The 21,470-nt window shown below is 41.6% G+C and overlaps 1 protein-coding gene and 1 long non-coding RNA gene across 12 annotated transcripts in view; one reads left to right on the top strand and one right to left on the bottom strand.

The window, feature by feature from the left end:
- The window catches only part of NMNAT3 (nicotinamide nucleotide adenylyltransferase 3), a 34,452-nt gene extending 23,704 nt beyond the window's left edge, over positions 1–10,748 (bottom strand). The window contains exons 1-2 of one of the 7 annotated variants that reach the window (XM_081192749.1): positions 10,649–10,669; positions 512–630 (exon numbers count right to left, since the gene is read on the bottom strand). The gene's annotated coding sequence lies outside the window, so the exon portion shown is untranslated. Of the gene's footprint in view, positions 1–511; positions 631–9,342; positions 10,133–10,193; positions 10,540–10,648 lie in introns of those variants that run through there. The other 6 variants (XM_081192747.1, XM_081192748.1, XM_081192745.1 and 3 more) reach the window with 6 other exon arrangements.
- LOC308586297 overlaps positions 10,629–21,470 on the top strand; it is a 136,044-nt gene continuing 125,202 nt past the window's right edge. For 4 of the 5 annotated variants that reach the window (XR_014007771.1, XR_014007772.1, XR_014007773.1 and 1 more), the window contains exons 1-3: positions 10,629–10,764; positions 16,151–16,244; positions 20,026–20,113. This is a non-coding gene — a long non-coding RNA (uncharacterized lncRNA). Of the gene's footprint in view, positions 10,765–10,787; positions 10,907–16,150; positions 16,245–20,025; positions 20,114–21,470 lie in introns of those variants that run through there. The other variant, XR_014007775.1, reaches the window with a different exon arrangement.

Genomic DNA, 21,470 nt, shown 5'->3' with positions numbered 1-21,470 from the left:
AGCCCTGGGGAGGACTATACTATAGCTACATCAGATTTATTTAGTTTTGAAATCTATGTCTTCTCCCCCCACTATATTGTCCCATAGGATCTTCAGGGTGGATCAAATCACAAAGAAAATACAATGAAGTCAAAATCTTGAATGCAAATGTTTCAGAAAAATACTGCATACACACATGGCTATGTTGGGTATCACCACTTTTCCTATTCATTATCATTGCCCTCTGCATTGATAGGACCTTCATCAATATGGAATGCTCTCATTTTACCGGTGCTACATGTCTAGCTCATCATGTGATAAACAACAGCATCTATTTCCATTACAGCCTAACTACAATTATGCATTAAGGCTGCTGAGTTACTCCAAGAAAAAAACCTGCCATTTTTGCACAGTAGCTGTTCCCCTGGGAGAACAGGAGCTTCAACAATTTGGGAGAATTTTCATCAGGACCACTGGGCTTGTTACATCCACACAGACCCTTCCAATGCGCAATGGTTTCTCCATCCTATACCTGTTTTGTTTTGAAAACAGAAGCTAACTCATGAAATGTGGTCACCCTTGTCTCACATTATCAGCTCGGCCCTAAGGCCTCAAGACAGTGTTTTCAATTCTGTGACTTCTCTGTATAATCTGAAAAGAGATTAAAACCTGTGAGGGCAGACAAGCAGCTCTGGATGTTTTGTTCATAACTCAGATTGAGTCTGCTCCTCTCTCAGCCTTTGTCCTGCAAACATTCATCTGAACTCCAAATAGTTTGTCGCTTTGAAACAACAAATATTCGTGGCATTATATCAGACCTGTTATTCTGAAGGGACAACCACTGTCTATATGAGAATGAACTCCAAATGCTTCTGCTTCAGACTCTTTGAGCTATTTATGCCTTTCAAACCTAACTCTTCCTGTTGCTCAAGTAGCCACACAATCGTGGCAAATCGCGTTGAGAGTGGGTCTCACATATTAAAAAGGTCACCAAGCGGTAATGACAGTATACAGATTTCGAGCAGCTTCCATGTAGCAGTCACAACTTAAGATTTTGATGGTTCATCCCTCAGAAATGGGATACCAAGCCAGAGGCCAAAGTGAATTTAGGGGCTGTTGGCTCTCTGGCCTACCTATGACTAGAACCTGCTGATAGGTGCTTGGCTGTCTGGAACTTTTATCACTAGCAGAGTCGCAAGTGGGATCACTACAAAATGTTAGAGTGCTGCTCTTCAGTATTCCGACCACTCGACTCCGATCTGGTTTTCCATTCCACCAATCCCCAGGCAGTTTGCATTTTGTGGTCCTGAGTATGCTCAGTGCTCATTAGACTTTGGGGGGTTTCCCCTCTTAGGGTGTCTTTCTTAAGATTTTTTTTTGTACTTCTGCAAACTTTGGGGTTCACCAAGGCAGCCTTTACCTCCTTCTCCTGCATAGGTGGTGGGTGTTTTGGCTACATTACATCAGAAAAAAAGAGAACCGTGATACTAGAGAAGAAATACTTACTGCCTGGATGACTGGAGCATGCAAGTTACCGTAAGTCACACTGTATAAAAACAAGACATTCACATGCCCTGCACTCAACAGGCTCAATGAATCAAAGTACTTTGTTCTCAACGTAGTTAATCTGCTATGACTGCACTCATCCAAAAAACCCACCACCACAACACTCAATAAATAAGTGAATGTACACGCTTTTACTTTGTGACTGTAACAGCAAACAGTGTACATTAGGGGGCCATTAACAAAGGTCCTAAAAACAGACCCCTTTGCTTAAAGAAAAGAGAAGCACTCTCAAGCTGGCAAAACCTGCTTAGATGTCAACCTAAGAGCCAATTTGCACCTTTTCAAAGACACTTACAGCACCCAGAAATAATCTCTGCATACAAAGTTTAGTCACTGAAAAGACCTCGCTGAATTTGTTCCTCATTAACTGCCCCTTGTTAAGTAGACAAGTCAGTAACTGTGTCACGGAAAATGAAGGAGAGGAAAAGCAGGGCAAGAGACACATGTATGCTAGGGGGTGGGGTGTGAATAGAGAAAGAGAGAAAGAAAATTAGAGGGCAGCTGGTCAAGAAACTTGTGTATAAGTAGGAAAGGGAGAAAACGGAGAGCATATCTCCCTCCAAATACCCTCATGAAGTAGGCTTCACTGGGGATAGGGTTGTGCTTTTATCCTTAGCATACCCAAAGTTATGCAGCTCCTTTACCCCATTTCCTGACACCCACAGGTGAGCATGGATGTCTGAATTGAGGAAGCCTATGCAGAGACTCCTGGGAGTAGGCCAGAGAGTCAACAGCTGCTAATGTAGGGGCTTCCCCTGCGCTTGATCCAGAAGCTGCAGTTAGTGTAGAAAGCTGCAGCACGGCTGCTGACAGGAGTGGGACCCAGTCAGCATAGAACGCCTTTGCTTAGAGATCTCCACTGGTTGCCAATTTGCTACTGGGCCAAGTTCAAGGTGTTCCTATTTGTACATAAAGCCTTTAACAGTCTGGGACATGTTTACATATGAGATTGCCTTACCCCATATATTCCCAGTTGATTGTTTCCATCTGCAGAACTGGCCCTGTTGCAGGTGCCACATAATACTTGCTCCACAGTTGTAAGAAATCATTCTTTCAATGTGGAAGAACCTCTGTGATGTGGATGGAAGGCCTGGCAAGGGAACCAGTGAGATAACAGTGGGAGACAAAGCAGCCACAGCATCAATATTCAGATTTATGTGTCCAATATCTGACATTCAAGTAGGCAGTCCTGATTTAAGTGGAAATCATTAGCATCTATTTTTTTTTTTTTACCCTTACTCAAATAAAAGATATTGTGAAACCATCTTCCAGGTCTCTGTATATTCTGGAATCAGAGAACTGTAGAGTTGGAAGCGATCCTGAGCGTCATCTAGTCCAGCCCCCTGCAATGCAGGAATATTAATGAAATCCTAGGTACATGACTGGTGCCTTCCAACCTCTGCTAAAAAATTTCCAAGGAACAAAAGTCCACCACCTCTCATGGGAGTCTGTTGAACAGCTCTTACTGTTAGAAAGTTCTTCCTAATATTTAAAAGGAAGTTGCTTTCTTTAAAAAGAAAAAATGACCTGATGGGTTGCTGCTTCTATTCTAAAGCCTGTTTTTAGAACAATCTGCAGGAGGCTGTACACAGCTATATAGCTACCCCTCCAGCTCGACTACACTGTTCTACTCTAGCTCAGAGCCAGAGATTTTAAAAATGGCTCTCTGTTTGCACCCAATAAGCACACAGCTAAAAAGCAGGCTTCCGTCTACATTTGTGGCTGGGGAAGGGGCAAGAGTCATTCTTCCCATTCTGGTTTAAGGATTCATCTTGCTCACCAGAGCTTCGCTGACGTCTCACCATGGCAAGAGGGACAAGTAAGAATTTGCAGGCCCCGTCAGGAATCATTTGAAAGCTCATGACCTGAACTACTTAATTTTCAAATAGCTGTTGTACTTTCAAACGCTGAAAGCAGTTTCTTGCCACACTGCTTACAAACTGTTTTTGGTTTATTTGTAGTGCAGTTATCATACAAAGAGGATACAGAGATCTGCCCGTAAGCATTAACTTGAAACCCAGGGTTTGAACTTCTCTTACAAAGGCTTCTAGTAAAAATGGGGTATTTGGAATTCCAGATACAAACCAACCCTCAGGAAATCTATTTTAAGAACAGAGATTATTTTATTTCAAAATCAAGATGCACAAGTACAGCATCAGAAAGGAGGAAGGCACACAGCTGTAAGGTTTACTGCTTCAAAGCAATGATTTGGAAATACTTAATTCTCTTTGATCGTTGCAGCGCATCAATAATGTGTCTGCAATGACAATGAAAATGAAAGAAATGTCTCTAGCTAAAAATAGCCGACTCTGCTCACTAAGTACATAAACTTATGTACCCACATGGCTCTAGAAATCCTACGAAGGAATGCCACAAGCACAGCATGCCTTATACCGGGGGTGTTGGCCTGCACCCCTCGATGTAGCTGGACTAGAAGTCAACAACCCTTGATCACTACCCATGTCAGTCTGGGTTGATAAGAGCTGGAGTCAAAGAACATCCAGAGGACCACATGCCAGCCAGCTGTACCTTACATACATTTCCCATTTGCAAGTTCTTGCACGCTGAAGTCTTTTATCTGGACCAAAGCCCACACTCCACCCTGAAGCTGAAGGCCAAACAAGATGTGACAAGGCAGCCATGTATCTCAGTGTCTGCCCTGTTCATACATAAGCAGAGCTGGGTAAGGACCTATTCTTCACATGAAAAGGACCGTATGAGGGAGGAAAGCCAAACTCATCACCCTGCTCTCTTTAACTATTGCACTTTTAAGCTGCTTCTTCCCAGTTGAGATCACTTCTGGTGGAACACGGCAGGTAAGGTGGAGGAGTGAGTTTTGCTCCCCCACAGGCATTTTACTGCAAAGAAGATTCTTCAACTTTATATGCAAACGGAGCAGATGTGTGGATGGCTGCTCTGCCTTATCTAGTTTGACCCTGAACACAGCTGCATTTTCAAGGACCTTTATTAACACAACAAAGTGAACTGCTAAAACTGGAGACTGTGAAAAGTGCAACCATAGATTAAAACATGGTACACTGTATACAAAGTCCAGTTTCTTATATAGCACAGGAACAGCTGAAATTAAAAGGGAGAGCTTTACATGCTAGTACTATGCCTATGAAGTTTGTCAGATTTAAATATGATTGACTAGATTGTATAAAGTTTAAATATTCCTTATAATTCCAGATTATTTACCATTTAAGCAACGCAAATATGAGTAGACCAGCACACACCCAACACACCACCTTCAAAAAAGGTCTGTTTAAGTCAGAATTCCCAATATATCCAAACCAGAGAACATTGGTTTTACTCAGTCAGTTCTTAAGCCACAGTTTCCTCCTAGTTTACATCCTTGTTCATAAAGCAACATGGCCTGTACAGACAGAACAGGAAGCAGCCCTGGAGTGAAGCCAGCACTCAAGGTGAGGAGACTAGGTAAAGATATGTGCACACAAGTCTGACACCCATTCTCAGTTTGCTAAACTAGGGACAGGGAGATCATACAGACAACTAAAACAAAAAACAAAAAAACTGAGCCAGCCTAACTACACATGCAATCAAATTCCATAGCTGTGGAGACACCATAGAGAAGGTCCTGTTCCGTGAGCCCACTAACTTGTCTTTCAAGGTGAGATCCTAAAAAGCAGGGCTTCTGAAGTGAATCTTAAGGCATAGGTAAGTTGATATGGGTGCAGGGAATGCTAAAATACTCTGGTTTAAAAATATTCAGTGTTTCAAAGGTCATCACAAGCGTTTTAAATTTGGGGCCAGAAACACAGTGGTACAACATAGGCTGCTTCAACTGCCTGGCTCCAACAAACAACCTGAAGGCTGAATTTTGTACCAGATGAAGTTCCAAAACCATGGACAGTGTTGCAGTACTCCAGCTTGAACATTACATGGGTAACTGAAGGAAGGTCCATTCTCTTCACACAGGTGAACCAGCTGAAGATGGTTAAGAAGGACCCCTGGACCACCACCATCACTTCAACCTTGCCAACTCACATCAAGCCCAACAGCATTCCTGAACTGCAAACTTCCAAACACAAAATCACCATCAGCATAATTATTACCCTAAAAAATAATGGCATTGAACTAGTGATTGAGTCAAAGTTCAAATTAGGAGTCATTTGGAAATATGAATTGCCACAGTTCATAATGCCTCACTCAACTATAAGGCAAACCATCATCCTTCCACATTTGGTCACAGGCTTCTGCTTCTTAGCACTGGGGCTCACCCACCACCAAAATAGCAAGGAAGCAATCCTTAAAAGGTTTGGAAGAAAATGTCTGTTTATTTACAAACACACTCCAGCTTAATGCACGTAGAACACTTCTTCATCAGAGGCAGCTGGAGCACATTCAGAAACTACCATTCAAACACTGTAGAATTTTACACTTAAAAATAGATATAATGCATTAAGTGTATGCCATTTAAAAAGTTGTTGTTAAAGAATGCCCATAATATCTTGGTTTACATGTACACATTGAACAATATTCTTCAAGGACTCTTACAATTCCATCCTATACATATTTATTCAGAGGTCCCATTGAGATTAGTGGGGCTTCCACGCAAGTAATTGAGAAAGCATTGCAGTATAGCAATACACTATTCTATGAATGTTCACAATTATAGGATGAATGAAACAACTAATGTGCCATAACAGTTAATAACTATTATATAGTTAACTCATTTTTTCTGTTATAAATAAATTGCAGTGTTCACTTCTACTTGTTATGTATTTCAGTTATTTGCCTTTCATGACTTCCCAAAGTGGCTTACATTACAAAGAAACATTAAGGCATATAATTCAAATTACAATAAAAACAGTCAATTTAAATAAGCCTAACAGAATAACATTCAGTGAACATTACCAAAATCCTCAGCTGCAGCCTATACAAAAAAACATTTCGGTTAAAGAGAAGAAACCTTTTTAATTTCTTGCAAGATTAATATAAGAAAGCAAACCAGCAAAACACACCTAGCCTTAAAGGTCACTTCCTCATTCCATCTTGAATGAGGAGTTCCTTAGGATAGCAACCAATATAGCTGCCTACTTGTGGAAATCAAGGAGAGTTGTCCATTGTCAACATAAAACTAGGGGTTTAGGCTATCAACAGCCAACATGTTACATATTTTCACATTCTACTATTATGACCTGGATGGTCATAGTTCATGGTGTTTTCAACACTTCAGTGAGTCCAAATTTCACAGGTCAGCAAAGTGTCCCCTGGCCAAACACATGGCCAAACATCCCAGAAGCTACTTTCAACTAATTTGAGAAAAGGGGTGTTTGTGTGGGAATCAAATGCTGTAAGAAAATGTACATAAGTTCTTCCTGTATCATTTCTATTCCAACAAGGTATCAATAATAAATGATGTTACCTCAGAAGGTTCTGCTGAAAACAGTCAGTAATTGGAGACATTTATGATTAATTACGAGAATCTACAACATAGTGATGAGCTTGCATTTTAATTTTTGAGCTTCCTGAGTGGGCTGTAAAAATTAGTAAAATGAAGGGCAAGAAACACAGATACAGAGGGCTGAAAGGAAACAATGCGATGGGGAGGAGAGGGGCAGAAAGCCTTTATTCTCTACATAATAATAATAAACCACTGGGATTCTTATATCAATAGACCATTCAACACTGCAGACTTCTTCACAGATCCTTTGCTAGAGACTATCTTTTACAAGCACATTGTAGCACCTGTTGCGAGCCCTCAGAATTTTCCATTTGCAAGAACTGTCTAGCTTAAAGGGATAACAATATGTAGATGGTGAGGGAAACCTCTTCATACCCAGCAATACTGATTTCATAATATATTATGACTTGGTTGGAGAGCCTTTTTTTTATTTAATCAATTTATTTAATAAAATTTGTCAATTTCCCATAGAATCAGAAAAATCAGGGAGTAACCATTATGCTCAAATACTCAGCATGTAGAGCTGAACTGCAGACCCCATTACGTGGTATAATTAATCATGAGTTTCCTGATGTGCCCATTTTGTTCTCTGAAACAAGCTCCTTAACATTTCCAAAAGCAAAGAACATACCACCTGCAATTTTACTTCGTTTGAAGCAGATATGTATCAGATTACATTGAAAAAAGCAGAAAAAGTAAATGACCACATACAAAAGTTTCCCCAAAATAATTAGTTTTTGACACTGAGATTTCCAAAACTTTTCAGGGGGAGGGGGAATACAGAGCCTCAATTTTAGAAGTGTTTGCACACATTTTACATTGGCAACTTTTTGATTAGAATTCTATACCATAGCTGCAAATTGCTTGTTTCCTACTAGCAATTATTTGTAATTTGTTCCTCCTGAAGAGCATAAATTAGCTAGGTCTGAACTGTGAACTGCCAATATTAAATAAACATCTGCAGAGGAAGGAAATGACTGTATGTGACGTGTTAATAAATACAGTCTATTTTGTATATATGTAGTATATATTATTACCACACAATGTAATGAAAAAAATATTACTGCAACAGGGGAGACAAAATTTCATTTTTCCTTAATATGTATTTCATAATAATAAGACACTACTCAGGGGTGAACAATACATTATATGCATATGTTTTGTGTATGCTTTAAATGAAAAGGAACCAGGAGTTAATAGTACTTAACCTCTTCCTTACTCATTTTCTCCTCTAAATTATATCTCCCCACTACTGCCACCATGGCTCTTTTCCACCCTGCAGAATTCTAGGTGTGAGCTTAGCTTTATAAACACACACATGAAATCTGATGGAAGCAAAATCAGCTGGCTGTTTTTTTCACATGGGGGGAGCTGCGAAGGAAAGGATTAAGCAGCATTCAATTTTTCTTTATTTCTCTTTCTTTCTTTCTTTCTTTTTCTCTTTCTCTCTCTCACACACTATTTTCCAGCACAAGAGATGCTATACCTCCAGAAAGTATCCCATTTCCAATACTGCTCTGACCAAAGAAAAGTGATGACTGGGAAGGCCTATATTGAAAACTGCATATGTTCACAGAACCAGAATGACTTACTTCACTTAAATTAATTGGAATTATAATCCATTTCTATGGGCCATCATTCCCACTAAAATCTGCCCCATGTAACATACCACATTAACTATATTCACGAGCCTGTATAAAAAAGTGTTACAGACTAAAGGTCATTTTCAAGCATCTTGTGAAAAACACAATATATTTTAAAGACGTACGGAAAAATAAAAAAATACAACCAGCCAAGAGTTTCACCCATAGAGTACAGTATTAATCATGCCATACTGAATGAATTCAAACAGTTTACAAATGATATACAGCAGAATAATTGTAATACCTTTGGGGTTAAAAATGATAGTGATTTAACAGCATAAACCATACTACCATTGTAGCACAAGAATAATAATAGTCTCTCCAGATGTAATTTTCATTGCAAAGGCTATAAATACTCAAATTGTTGGTCTTTAGACCCAGGATTGTTCTTACCACCAACATTAACCTCAATAGTTTTAAGGGCATTCATCTACTGAACCAACATCACCTTCCCTCCTTAAAATGTACTAGTCCAAGTGACTTCAGAATGTAGAATTAAGCTATGAGCCTTTGAAGAACATATGGGTGTATGTTAAATTTCCCATTCAAACACTAACTTCACAAAATGCATAAAGAATTCAGGTCATTATTTGAGGCAAGGAATTTGCAATGTAATATCTGGATTAAAAGTAACACAGCAACAATTAATTATGATATCCCAGAATCAGATGCCAAAATACTTCGTTTTAATAGCTAAGAAGAAAATAATAAAAATACTTCACACACTGTATCAACCTTGCAGCACAATCCTGTGCTTGTTTACCATTGGGATTACATCCGAGTAAGCGTGGCCAAGAGTACACTGTAAAAGGTTTATCAATGACAAGTGTGCACTGACTGGGCCCCTGATTGTATGTTCAGTGATGTGTGGGCTTGTTTGCAATCCAATAAGCGAGCAGAAGCCCTTAAACCAGATGGGTTCAGACACCATAAGCATATATGCAGTGTTATACAGTATTTCGCTTCTCTGGGTATCACTTGACATTGAACTGCACTTCCCATTTTGAGCTCACCACTTGGGTGAGATGCTTTCCCAGCTCCTCACAGTCTGTTCTCACCACCCTAAACTGTCATCACAGAAAGTGACTGCTGCCTCAGGTGATTTATGGAGACTTTAAAAAAGACTGGCCCCAAAAGAGATCTTGGGGGATATCCTGCATAGCTGTCAACTTTTCCCTTTTCTTGCGAGGAATCCTATTCGGAATAAGGGAATTTCCCTTTAAAAAAGGGAAACGTTGACAGCTATGGTATCCTGCCTCTCTCTTGCGAGAAATGCGCATTCATCTCAACTGCTTGCTGCTCTTTAACCAGTTACTGACCCACGAAGCACACGCCTTTTATCCCATGCCTGCTGCTATATTCATTCAGGAGACTTTGATGTGGGTCGTTATATATACGTATATATAAAACTTTTTCTTTGAAAAAAGGTCTTAAGTAGCACACAAGCACGGAAGTGCACAAGGTGCTTCCAACACTTAAATGACTAATAATACTGAAACTGGGGTTCCTGCAGAATCGCCTATTTTTGCACCAGCCGAGCAGCTTGCTCCCCTGCCCACCCAATGACAAAGTTTCACCTTTGCAGTTCTGCATAAGAAACCTTTCTGTGTTCACGGGCCAACAGCAGCAGCAGCAAGCCAGTTACTGTACTTCTTGGCTGTTCCTGGCCAGCTAGCAAAGGGGGACGGGAATCCTACAATAAAATTAGTGGCTGTATTCTGCACATGCTCATGAGCACGTTTCCCCGCCCCCCTTAAGTTTCGTATACGGAGGACAGAATGAGACCTTCCTGCAGCTACAACCGCTGCCGCCAGCCTGGCACGAGACGGTCGAAACCAGAAAGGGCTGCGCGCGCCGCCTCAATAACGAGCCTGGGGGGGGGGGAACAAACGAGACCGCGCGTGCGCACAGCCCTTTTCGGGAGCTCGCCCCTCCCCCGCGACGAACTGACCCCCTCCTCTCTCTCCTTCCTCTTGTTCGCACTCCCTGGTTGACGCCCCTCCCCCCCCCCGTTCCCGTCAACTCCCCTTACCAGCGGAAATCGACCAGCTCGGCTTTCTTTCGGCTTCCTCTACTTGATTGACAGGCTCGGCCCCTCTCCAGGGGCGGGACTTTCACCCCGGGAGAGCCAACTCCGGCGAAGGGCGGGTGGGCGTTGCGGATTGGCTGAGGCGGGCGGGAGAGCGGGACTTGTAAGATGGCAGCCAGTCGCTTTTGCCTTATTTTTTTCCTCTCTGGCCATTTGGGAGGGCGCGTGGAAAGCCCGTCCTTGTACCGCATCCAGTCTTGCGTGTTGTTGTTGTGTCCTTTAGTCGTGTCTGACTCTTCGTGACCCCATGGACCAGAGCACGCCGGGCACTCCTGTCTTCCACTGCCTCCCGCATTTTGGTCAGACTCATGTCGAGAACACTGTCCAACCATCTCGTCCTCTGTCGTCCCCTTCTCCTTCTCAGTCTGTACAGTAGTACCTCGGGTTAAATACTTAATTCGTTCCGGAGGTCCGTTCTGAACCTGAAACTGTTCTTAACCTGAAGCACCACTTTAGCTAATGGGGCCTCCTGCTGTCTCTGCACCGCCGGAGCACGATTTCTGTTCTCATCCTGAAGCAAAGTTCTTAACCCGAGGTACTATTTCTGGTTTAGCGGAGTCTGTAACCTGAGGCGCATGTAACCTGAAGCGTATGTAACCCGAGGTACCACTGTACTTTAAAGTTTAGGACGGGTCAGCAAACTTTTTCATCCATTGGCCAGTCCACCGTCCCTCAGACCATGTGGTGGGCCGGACTATATTTTGAAGGGGGAAAAATGAACAAATTCTTATGCCCCCACAAATAATAATAATAATAATAATAATAATAATAATAATAATAATAATAATTTATTATTTGTACCCCGCCCATCTGGCTGGGTTTCCCCAGCCACTCTGGGCGGCTTCCAACAAAGATGAAAGATACACTAAAATGTCACATATTAAAAACTTCCCTGAACAGGGCTGCCTTCAGATGTCTTCTGAATGTCAGGTAGATGTTTATCGCTTTGACATCTGATGGGAGGGCGTTCCACAGGGCGGGTGCCACTACCGAGAAGGCCCTCTGCCTGGTTCCCTGTAACTTGGCCTCTCGCAGTGAGGGAACCGCCAGAAGGCCCTCTGTGCTGGACCTCAGCGTCCGGGCAGAATGATGGGGAAGGAGACACTCTTTCAGATATACTGGACCGAGGCTGTTTAGGGCTTTAAAGGTCAGCACCAACACTTTGAATTGTGCTCGGAAACGTACTGGGAGCCAATGTAGGTCTTTCAAGACCGGTGTTATATGGTCTCGGCGGCCGCTCCCAGTCACCAGTCTAGCTGCTGCATTCTGGATTAGTTGTAGTTTCCGGGTCACCTTCAAAGGTAGCCCCACGTAGAGCGCATTGCAGTAGTCCAAGCGGGAGATAACCAGAGCATGTACCACTCTGGCGAGACAGTCTGCAGGCAGATAGGGTCTCAGCCTACGTACCAGATGGAGCTGGTAAACAGCTGCCCTGGACACAGATTTGACCTGTGCCTCCATGGACAGCTGTGAGTCCAAAATGACTCCCAGGCTGCACACCTGGTCCTTCAGGGGCACAGTTACCTCATTCAGGACCAGGGAATCCTCCACACCTGCCCGCCTCCTCAGGGATGCATTTTAAATAAAAACACACATTCTGCTCATGTAAAAACACCAGGCAGACTCCACAAAACCCAGAGATGCATTTTAAATAAAAGAACAGCGTGTAAAAACACGCTGATTCCCAGACCATCCACAGGCTGGATTGAGAAGACAATTGGGCCGCATCTGGCCCCCGGGCCTTAGGTTGCCTACCCTTGGTTTAGGATAATGGTGGGACTAAGCCTTCGCCTGCTCAGGCTCTCAGCCCCACACCTATCCCCACCCCACAAGATTTGTCTTATATGCTTGTACTCTGCTCCACAGACAGGTGAAGGCATTCCTCTCTAACTAGGCCTTTGGCTGATTGACTTCTGATGCCCTTTTAAATGTGTTATTGGTTTGTTTTTATTATTTTTATTATGCATGAATTGCTGTCTATAATTATATGTCTGAGAACGCAGGGAAGGGTGATGTGAAGAAGTCCAAAGATTATGAAAATACGATTTATGAATAACTGTATTTTATTTGTATTCTTGTTTTATTCTTTGTTTATTTCTTAATTTTGCTTTGACTTTTTCTGTTTGTTGTATGGTGATGGTATTTTATATGTTTGGTGGTTTGTTTGTTGTTTAAAAATTGCAATAAATATCTTTAAAAAAATATTATTTTTATTATGCATGTGGCTTTTTTATTTTGCAATTTAATGTTGTAAATCAACCTGAGATCTATGGGTGTAGGGCAGAGGTAAGGTAAAGAACCCCTGGATGGTTAAATCCAGTCAAAGGCGATCATGGGGTTGTGGCGCTCATCTTGCTTTCAGGCTGAGGGAGCCATGTTTGTCTACAGACAGCCTTCTGAATACTGTGGCCAGCATGACTAAACCACTTCTGGCACAACGGAACACCATGACAGAAACCAGAGCACACAGAAACACTGTTTACCTTCCCACCACAGTGGTACCTATTTATCTACTTGCACTGGCGTGCTTTCGAACTGCTAGGTTGGCAGGAGCTGGGACAGAGCAACGGGAACTCACGCCGTTGCAGGGATTCAAACCGCCGACCTTCCGATCAGCAAGTCCAAGAGGCTCAGTGGTTTAGACCACAGCGCCACCCGTGTCCCTTTTTGTAGGGCAAAATACTGATTTAATACAAAAATGAATAAATAAATAAATAACAATGGGCAACACCTGCAAATTAGTACCTACATACGGCAAGTCCCACAACAAACACTAAGTGTCGCCCCTCAAGCAAATGTGTCAATCCAGAAAACATGATACGGTAGTTTTCTTGGCATGACATAGAAATGCTGCAACATAAAGTCAAAATTGCAATCCATTCCTCAGTGCACTGAGAGATGACGATAAGTGGCTAGTGAGGAAGATAGAAGAAGGTTGCTTGGCAGATGCTTTATCTCCCTTACTTTCCCTTCTATCAGTCGCAATCCTTATAACACTGAAATGAAGTTCCGCTTTTGCTTTCTGCTTTTGATGGGTATAGAAGGACAAGTGGGAGGCAATGCTTTTGTAATCCATGACTGTTCAAATCAATTGAAGTTGGTCTGGCTATTTAGTTCAGTGGGGTATGTGCCTTTGTTCATGATCATATGCTTTCTCAATACTGAACAGTAAGAGACAGAACATCAATTTTATTTTCATTAATCTACAATTATAGCGCTCAAGGGGGTGTTCTAATGTCATCTTGGGGAAAAATAATAGCTTCCCAGTTGGCACCTAAACAAAACTTCCCTATTTGTATATGGTCCATTTCCATTTAGATGACCTTTCATTGTAGGGCTGCTTTTGATTTTTGCAGTTGAACTGGTTGTTTTTTCAGAATACCTTATTATAGTTCCTACCACATTTCTGTCACAAATTAATCACTGGCAGTAATTCAGAGCTTGGGAGAACATACAAACAGAAAAAAATCAAAAGGAAAATGGAGATTTCTTAAACAATAACCCCACAAATCAGTAACAACACTAACAAATTCTGATCAGGTTTATGTTGTCTCTTTTGTAATGAGTTTTAAAGTTATTGTTTTAAAACTGACTAACTCCATCACTCAAAGCCCAATGAAAGCAGATATGAAATAGTACATTGTATATAGGAACGAGTGCTGCTTATGAAGCTTTTGGCTGGGAAACATTTGGTACGCAGAACTTATGAGAAAATTGCAATCAGATGAGGTTAGATTAATTTAACTGAGCTTCCAAATAAGTTATACTTTGTGTCAGAATATAGACTTTGTTTATCAATACTTACAATGATTAGGTTACATTACTTGGGGAGAGGAGAAAGAACTGTGTCAGTTGGGTGATCTGTCTGTCTGTCTTTGTTTTCCTGTAAACATTGGGGGCATTCACATCTGGGATCCTACTTGAGACGCCCACCCAGAGCGAGCCCTGATAATATTGTTGACACATCTACAATTACTCAGCATTCATAGTTCATATTAAAATATTCCTGTCATGCAAAACAAAAGAACATATCCCAAAGCAAGGTTTTCAGGCACAAAAAGATAAATAAGGGAAATAGGGTTAAAAGGAGAGGGTAGAGTAGCAGATACAGCATCTACAAGCACAAAGAAGTAGTCTCGCCATAATTCTCAGGCACAAGCTCGAAGAAAACAAACACATAACCAATAACAATTGGGAAACTATAGGTGATATTCAACTAAATCATGCTGTGCCCTAAATGTCTTAAGACCACAAATTTCAATGGGTCTACTCTAATGTTAGTTATTACCCCAAAAGTATACCCACACAATATATTACAATGGGGAAATCTTACTTAGGCCTCTGCAAGATCTGGAATGTTAAGGAATACTTTTCCTTAAGAAACTGAAATACAGTGCAATTGGGTACAGAGATTTTTGAGGCGTTGTCACTAATATTTTTCTAGGCGATGTTGGAAATTGCATGTAATTCCTCTGGATTTAAAAGAACAAAGAAAGCTGTTTTCTAATGTAGGCATACCTGAAAACTAGCCAGGTTGCAGGGTCTCTAAATGACACACTATGCTGTTCACCCTTTTAAAAGAAAAGAAAAGCAAAAGCTTGCATAACCTGTCTTCTTTTGAAGAAAAAAGCTACAGGGCTCTGTCTGGAATGTTTCTGATCTGAATTGGGCCCCACACCAGTTTTCTGCAGGCACCTTTGTCCTGATTTCCTTCTTTGAAGAGGGAGTAAAGTGGTCTCTCTCTTGTGAAATGGAATAGAGAAATGGATAATAGAAGCCGATTAGATAGACATTAAAGAGATTTTCAGCATCATTAAGTCCACAAAGGAAAATATAGTGGGGTTAGAGAATAAAATTATAATTATTATTTACAAGTTTATCACAGATATGTATAAGCTGCTTACATGCAATAAGGCTGAGTATCAAAGTAAACATTTGTGTTCTGGAGGCACCTCACAATTGGCCTCAGAAATGTAGACTGTAAGAGGAAATCCCCCTCATACCTGCAAAGAAAAGTGTTGGGATCTCTGTAACAACAGGATGTTTCTGCAGTGGCAACCTTGCTCTGCTGTACAATACATGGGCTTGCTGGTGCAAGGTATCAGACTTGCATGGGTGGGTAAGCATATCAACACTGCTGGAGACCCAAAGGAGAGTGAGTCACGTGAGATGGCATAGGGATTGGGTGGGGAGCAGGAGATACCAGCCCAGTGTTCATGATTCTCTCCCTTGGCCCACATTTTGGACAGAGGCACCATAAAGTACAACACTCAGGCTACATTGAAGATACCGTGGCAGAAAGCCATTCACTGTTGTAGGTGCAAGATCTCCAGAGCACTATTAATCCTCTGTAGGGCCCCTGCTTGGTTCAGTTACTGCAAAGGATGCTCAGTCATGACATACCTTCACTAGCCCATGTAGTCACTGTTGTGTTTCTTTCCGTAGGCTATGGCTCTAAGGACTAGGAGCTGCAAGATGTATGCTACCCTCTGCCATCCTCCGTGCAGCTCTGGCTGGGGTGTTGCAGGCACCAGTGATGGTAAGTTCTTTAGCTTACTACTTTAGGTCTTTTACTCTCTTCCCAATAGTGCCTAGTTTCACAAACCTTGTGAGATGCTGCCCTCATGCTATGTGTCTTCAAACTGCCTCAGATAACTGGTGAAGCAGGAAGTCACATAGCGTGATGACAAAAGATGTTATGAAAAAATTAGATGTTGTCAGTAAGAGGAGAAAAGAGATACAGAGTAGTGGCCGTTTCACACTTCGCATAATGAGCTTTTTGCACCCCATCCCAATCTCCAAGTGGTGTAAGATTCCAGGGGTTCCAGGCACTTGCTCAGGGTTCAGTTTCCTTAGAACTAAGGACAGCGGAGACTGTGGCATCTTTATGATGTATGATTTATTTACACATATATACAACCTGAGCCTACATTGGAGGGGCTCACAGCATTAACATCCCAAGAAGGTCTTGCTTCTCCTGTAGTCACAGCCTTGGATTCCAATAGAAATCAGGCATGGTTCTGTCTCCCCAGGTGCCCAGCCTACTTTGCTTCTACTTTCTAGCTCACATGCTCTCAACTCTCAACTCTGGCCTTTGCCTTTCTAACTACTAGTGACTTGAGGGAGCAGGGCCTACCCATCTGATGTCTAGCACAAAGCTACTTCCTTTACCAGGAAGCTGGCCTGGCTATTCTAGGAATTGAATCCATGCTGGATCCAGGAATGAGAAGGGGGCTCAGGCATACAGCCCAATCCCCTGCCCAACTCACAACAAGCTGTTATCTGAGGAAAGTATCTACTTCCACCACTGTTTCCAGGGAGCCCTTTACAATCTTTATGTCACCAGGCAAAGACCTTCCTTTTATCCTTGGCCTTTAAAAACTGTATAGCAGTTTTGTAAATTTTAACATATTCTGTCAGGTTTCCCTGGACTATTATTTAGCTGCTTGATATGATGGGGGTTTTGCGCTGGCAGATGAGTTTACGCCTGTAGAGGGGATTTTGTTGATGCTTGCTGTTATATTTTAATTATGGTGTTTTATTGGTGTGTTACTATATTTGTATACTGTGTCTTTGTTTTAAACTTGATAAGTCACCTGGATGCTTTTTTCAAAAATATAAGTATGAGGCTGATCAGTTGATTAAATATGCACATGAAACAGATAATCATTTTGAGGGGGGGGGGTCTTTTTTGATGATTCACACACATGAAGCAGAAAGCACACCCTTAGTGAAGGCACTTCCATTCGTGAAAGGCAAAAATGGGAAATGCCTCCCAAGAAGGCATCTGCCTCCCATAGTTTTTGTAAGTTTTCCATTTAATCGGCAACATTGGTTTTTTGTTTTTGTTTTTAAGCAAACAAGGATTTTGCAATAAATTACTCTGACCAGTTCATTGATTGAATGCTGCATTGAGCCTTACAACATTAGACCCTAGAATAAAAATAGGTTGCAAAAGTTCACCAATAATCTTAAAGTAGTTTAAGGCCGTAGCAAAATTAATAATGTAACTTGAACTGTTATTCTTTATAATTCTTTATTTTTATTTACAACATCTGTACCATGTCTCTCCAAAACTCAAGGCAGCTTACAAAATAAATTAAAACAACAAAACCACAGTCAAGGAAAATGCAAATCATTCCCACATTCAGAACATCAGGAACCATATACTTCATACCAACAATAGAAGACCTTGGGTTGTGGACTGCAGTTTGCACAACCAACCTATTCACCCCTACAGTCACCTGTACCCTCCCCCCACAAAAAAAAAACACTCTGGAGACTGAGGGGAGAGATTGCTTAATATTGGGTAAAGAAATTTTATGTGCAAGGTTCCTCTGTCCTATTTTGGGCAGTCTCCCCGACACCACACCAAAGTTCAGTGTGACACAGCCCACAAACTGTCCAGGAGGAAACCCTTCAACCTTCTGGAGAGGCTTTTCAGGATGCAGGAGGGAAAAGAATGGCTTTCAAAGTCATTGAAATCCATCTCCTTATTACAAGTCAGTGTGCCAAAGCATTTTGGAATTGGTGTGTTTTACAACTTCCCCAGACAGTTATGGCCCTCATTGCAGAGTTGATTCCATAGCTGTGGACAGGAGATATAACAATAAAGGCCCTGCCCTTCAGTGCAAATACTGTCGCATCGTACCGCATTGGTATATAGCATGGGACCCAACCTTCAGAACACAGACAGTGGTGAAACACATGGTGAAAAGTGATTTTAAGGTAACAGATTAACTCACTGATCTATTGATGGATAACAAATATCACATATACACAAAAGACTGTAAGAAGTTGATGCTGAAGAAGACTGTTAAAAAAATTCACAACTAAATCATCTGCATATGATTGTGGTGATTTCTTCCATATGCAATCACAGCATAATTAAAATTAATTAACTGTCCTGTTGTGTATTTCTGTTGTGTTTATTGGACAAGTATTAGAGGATATCTAAAGAAAAGTGTATCTGAAAAGTGTTTGCAAAAATGCCCTTTACATATTACATGGTTTGTGGCTCAGTGTACACAAATACCTGTGCTTCAGCAGAGAATAAGAGTACAAATGGGAAGCAAAAGCTTGCCAATTACACAGTATCTCTGGAGGATGCCTGAGATCAGCAGGCTTGCCAGAAGCTTGGCATTTACTGTGATCCTTCTAATTCAAAGTTCCCTTGAACTTCAGTTAGAGTTATGAATACAGAAATGCTGCAGAATTTAGCTATCAATTTCTAAGATCTGCCAACAAATCAGCAGAGCTAGTCAACACAGCCTTTTGTTCTTCTGGCACTGGTCCTTACCAATGCATACCTCTGGTATGAAGAAATGTATTGGGAAGACAGGAAAAATATATGGTACAATTCCTTTGGCAGAAAGATATCTGGGGATATCATAATTGGTTTCTTTACAAATATGCAGGATGAATGGGAGACAAAGAGGCAATCACACAGGCAGCTGGCAATTGCCCCATCTGAACATAATTTCTATATACCTCCAAATCAAAATTGGCTATCTCCCATGGAGATTCAAACAGATGGTTTAGGATGTATTTGCACACACTTTTCCAGGTAAAACTTGTTTGAGCCCTCAGCTGGCAAGCACAAGTGACACACTTTTCAGCTGATTTGAAAGGCAGTGGACATTCAATGTTGTGTTGTCACACAGCAACCATTAGACCAGGGCTTGGCAGACAGCAGATTGATATATACAGTGGTACCTCGGGTTACATACACTTCAGGTTACATACGCTTCAGGTTACAGGCTCTGCTAACCCAGAAATAGTACCTCGGGTTAAGAACTTTGCTTCAGGATGAGAACAGAAATCGTGCTCCGGCGGTGCAGCAGCAGTGGGAGGCCCCATTAACTAAAGTGCTGCTTCAGGTTAAGAACAGCTTCAAGTTAAGAACAGACCTCTGGAACAAATTAAGTTCTTAACCCGAGGTACCACTGTATCTAGAAATTTGAGGTGGATCAGCAAGAGTTTTGACTCCCAATTGTTTAACAATAGTAACAGCAAAATGACTCCATTTCTCTCTCTCCCCCCTCCCCAACACACACTCTCTCTCACACATACACGATTCCTGAAATCTTACATTGGCTCTTACACTGGCTATTGAAAGCTTACTATGAAGGTCAAATAGGAATAGGTTACATTTACGTTCTCAAACCATTAATCCCCCTTTCTCTGAACACTTTGGGTGAGTAAACACCACTTAAGAATATTTCAGAGGAAAACATGAAGGGAGCATTAACAAGAAATGTGTCACTGAAAGAAAACACTTCATATTCTCCAGGCTTTTAAATCTTTGTTAAAATTAACAGGTCTTGTGCATTCCTGCCCCCACCCGGAAGATATTCAGGTTTAGTATTTGTTGGATCCCAGGTGAAAGTCATTTTAGGTTCCAGAGTGGTAAGTAGCTGTTGAAACAACTTGCTTGTTCTTGTCATTTTACACTTTACACATAATAAGGGTCCACAGAAAGGAATCTGTTTTGAAAATGCCTGAGGCTTGCATTTCCTTGTGGCCAACCTTCCAAGGGCCATATGCCAATGGTGGGTGGAGCAATAGATGTGACTCTTACCTTTGTTCAGTGGGCTGCAGCCCAGCCTCACAAAAGCCAGAGGTTTCTGCATGTACATAGGCCTGAGGTTTCCCACCCCTTTATAGATTGTAATGGGTTTATCATTTTGAAGAAGAGATGAGGGCAGATTGAACTCTGCATGAAAAAAAATAGAGGAATCAAATTTGTAAAGCAAATTTAAGATGGCACTATCCCATCCAAATTGATGTAGATCATACTTGAGCTAAGCAGTACTGCCATCTGTAGGTGCAGGAGGAGACTGTTAATACCTGCAGATGTGACGCAGAGAGAAGAGTTTTTCCACAACTGCTTACAGAGTTTTGTGAGAGCACAATATGCCATGGTCCATATATTACTATGGACTCTCTAGGTAGAGGAAAGTCTCTTAGTGCTGACTGAATGGTGTTTAGTGTTTGCATCTGGAGTGGACTGTCTGGTAAAGCTGCCAGAATTTTACTAGCTAGCTCATTGCTCTTGTCCTTCCCCTTTGCTGTGGTGGTGGTGGAGGACTGTTCCCAGAGACTAATGGAATCCAATGGATTCCTGAATTCCTGTGGATAGAGCAAGAGACCCCGTTGAAGCTATGATATAATGAGACATGAGACTCTTGACATGGTTGGTGAGCACCCTCTCCAGCACTACGAAGTCTGTTCTGCATCTTGGTATAACAGAGACCTACAGCTGATAAAATACTCTAGACAACAGCTTGAGAGCACAAGAGGTGAAAGGCATATTGCAAAGTTGACTGAACATGAGTTAAAGCACATAATCATGCCTACTGCATGGTGGTGAGGGTGGTGAAGAAGGCCAACTTCTGTCATATTGAAAGCAGGGAGGAATTGACTTCCATGTTCACACTGTACAGATTTCTAGGTTTCTGTGCAAAGGCTTGTGCCAAAATTGATAAAAGTTCTGGCTTACTGCTGCTGCCAGATATCAGCAGATGGGTTGCACTTGGATCCCATGTGTCTTCCAAGTAGCTCAAGAGAACATTTTATCATGGCAGCATTGAAAGTTATTCTGGAAATTGGTAACTGGCCCAGGTCCATCATCAGTGATGGGGCCGGATAGTACCCCTCTCCCTAAATGCCACAGGCAGGATTATGCTCACTGTGATCTGTCCATTACATTAGCCTAATTTCTTACTTTGTGTTCAGCTGTAAAATACCATAAAACAGTTCTAAA

Source organism: Podarcis bocagei (genome assembly GCF_964188305.1).
Source record: "Podarcis bocagei genome assembly, chromosome: 4".
Taxonomy (NCBI): Eukaryota; Metazoa; Chordata; class Lepidosauria; order Squamata; family Lacertidae; genus Podarcis; species Podarcis bocagei.
This window is presented reverse-complemented; position numbering and strand designations above follow the sequence as displayed.